Consider the following 3,074-nt stretch of genomic DNA (forward strand, 5'->3'; position numbering starts at 1 on the left):
GGGGCCGGCACCGACACCTCTCGTGGTTTTTAAGGACACCTGAAGGCTCGCGGGGCCACGCGGCTGTCACACAGCTGGGGACGGTAAAGACGCCCTTCCCCGGCAGCGGGAGGGGCGACACCTCGCCTGCGACGGGAAGCGAACTGGAAAGGAGACCGCCCTGCCCGATCACCGGACCCCCGCCGTGGCTTCCCCATGACAGAGAAGCCCCGGCAGAGAGCCGGCCCGCCGGGGGCCCTCTCCCACGCGACCCGAAAAGCCTCATCGATCAGGCGCGGCTGACGAAGGAGACGCGCAAACCGTGACCAGGGCCCCGTCCCCGAGAGGCTCTCTCGGTCTGCCCTTCTCTCTCTCTTCCTCCTCCTGCGGCTTGGCGCCGCCGAGCCTCCCGGGACTGAACGTGCCTGAGGCCGCCGACGCCGGCGGGCCGGTCACGGCACAACAGGAGCACGGGGGGGTGCCGCCACCCGACAACGGTTCCCTTAGCGGGGCAACAGCAGGACGGGACCGCCCGGGCTGGGGGACTCGGCCCCTTCGCCCGGGGAAGCCATCCCAGCGTGCGAGAAAAGTGCCACCGACCGTGCCCACGGGGCCACCGGCTTTCACCCGCCACGCGGCAGTCGGCTTCCCCTCCGGCAAAAAAAAAAAAAAAAAAAAAAAAGCCGGGCGGGGACGGCACGATAAAAAGGCACATGGCGCGCGCGTTCGGCAACGGACCCGTGCTAACCACAGGGGCCGCGGGCCCGGGCCGAGGGGCGACCCACCGGCATCTCGCCCCTCTCTCTCTCGCTCTCTCTCTCTCTGCACACCTTGGCTTGCGTGGCCCGCGCACCTTTGTCGCGCGGCTTCTCGGGTGCCGCGGCTTAAGGCCGCCGGAAAGGGGGGGGGGGGGGGGGGGGACCGTCAACGACGGCCGGCCGGGCAGCCCCCACTCCGCCCGCACGCCGGCTCGCTAACAAAAAAAAAAAGGCAACGTGAACGGACCCCCGGTGGAAACCCAGCCTGCCCTGGCGGAAGCGGCTCAGCCGCACCACCCGCAAAGCGAGGTAGGACGAGGCGCCGCCGCCTCGCCCTCGACATGCCGGGGGGCTCTCTGTCGGGCTCCGGGTCCGTGCTAGGGCAAGGCCGGCCACCGCGGCCGGCCTCTGCCCCTGGAAAAATCCGCCCGCTACGCGGGTCCCCGGCTTAAGGCCGAGGAAGGGGGACAACGCCGAAACAAAAAAAAAACAAAAAAAAAAAAAAACCCACAGGCCGGGGACGGCGGTGGCGCCACCCCGGCTCATCGGGCGACTGCCGTCGCCGAGCCCCTCAAGCGACGCAGCAGGCCGAGGCCAGGCCGCGCGTCCCACTGCGCGTCCCCCGCCGCCCTTCCGACACGGACACGCTGGCAAACAGGTCGGGAGCGGGGGACGGGACGCCGCCACCTCGGCCGAGCGGGCCATCCTCGGGGCTCTCGGAGCAAGGGCCAGGAAAAACCCCAGCCGCGTCCACCCTCCGACTGCCGGGGGGGGAAATAAAACAAAATAGAAAAAAATTAAAAGGCGCCCGCCGAGCGGGGCCCCGGCTTAAGGCCGAGCCACACACAAGGGACGAGGCGCCGCCGCCTCGCCCGCCACCGGGCCGGGCCGGAGCGGGACACGCTCACGGCTTTTCTCCACCTCACCTCGGCCAGCGAGGGGCTCTCACACGGCTTTTCGACTCTCTCTCTCGGCTCCGCGGGGACCGGCCCCTTTCCCCCGGCTCGCCCTCGGTCTCTCTCTCTCGGCTCCGCGGGGACCGGCCCCTTTCCCCCGGCTCGCCCTCGGTCTCTTCTCTCTCGGCTCCGCGGGGACCGGCCCCTTTCCCCCGGCTCGCCCTCGGTCTCTTCTCTCTCGGCTCCGCGGGGACCGGCCCCTTTCCCCCGGCTCGCCCTCGGTCTCTTCTCTCTCGGCTCCGCGGGGACCGGCCCCTTTCGGGCTCCACACACGTCTCTCTCGCGCCCCACGATCGGTCGCACCACATCTCTCTCCCTCGGGGCCCTCCACACTGCGCCAAACCTCGCTGGGGCAACCACGGACGGAACCGGGAACAAAGCCACGCGACTCGTTCCTCGGTTAGGCGGCGTGCTCTCCAACCCTGGCGCCACCGGCACGCGCGGCCAATCCAGCCCACCGCCATCGGACACAGGCGCGGAGAACCCTGCCTGCGGGGACGCGGCCCGTCACCTCGCTCCCATAGTACGGACAGATAAGTCCAAGGCCGCCGGCGCCTCCAAGAGGACCGATGAAAATCGACCGGGAAGGAGCGCCGCCGCAGGCCGCCTCCTAGCATGACGTAGCGGGAGGCGGCCGAAAACAGCGACCCCTTGGTGAACTTCCGGAGCCGGCTGAGACAACAGGTCTACCCGGCGCCGGCCGAAATGTGACCAAGTCCCTTCGGAACGAGGTAGACCTGTTGTCATCCGTCAGCGCCCGCCGCCCGGGGACCGCGCCGAGCCTGGGCGGGCGCGGAGCCGGGGTAGACCTGGTGTCTCCCGGGGAGCCGGGGTAGACCTGGCGTCCTCTCCGGCGCCGGGATAGACCTGGTGTCCGTTCCCGAAGCCGGGGTAGACCTGGTGTCCCCTCCCGAAGCCGGGGGTAGACCTGTTGGCTCCCTTCCCGAAGACGGGGTAGACCTGGTGTCCCCTCCCGAAGCCGGGGTAGACCTGTTGTCCCCTCCCGAAGCCGGGGTAGTACCTGGTGGCCCCTCCCGAAGCCGGGGGTAGACCTGTTGGCTCCCTTCCCGAAGACGGGGTAGACCTGGTGTCCCCTCCCGAAGCCGGGGTAGACCTGTTGGCTGCCCTCCCGGAACCGGGGTAGACCTGGTGTCCCCTCCCGGAGCCGGGGTAGACCTGTTGGCTCCCCGAAGCCGGGGTAGACCTGTTGGCTGCCCTCCCGAAGCCGGGGGTAGACCTGGTGTCCTTGCAGAGCTAGGGTAGACCTGTTGTTCTCCGCTCGCCGCCCGGGGTTCGGGCGCCTCGCTGACCCCGCCAAGCCTGCACAGCCGGGGGCAGCTCACGGCCTCGTAACGCCCCGGAGCCGGACGGCTCTATCAGC

The sequence above is a fragment of the Passer domesticus genome, chromosome 26, assembly GCF_036417665.1.
Source record: "Passer domesticus isolate bPasDom1 chromosome 26, bPasDom1.hap1, whole genome shotgun sequence".
NCBI lineage: Eukaryota > Metazoa > Chordata > Aves > Passeriformes > Passeridae > Passer > Passer domesticus.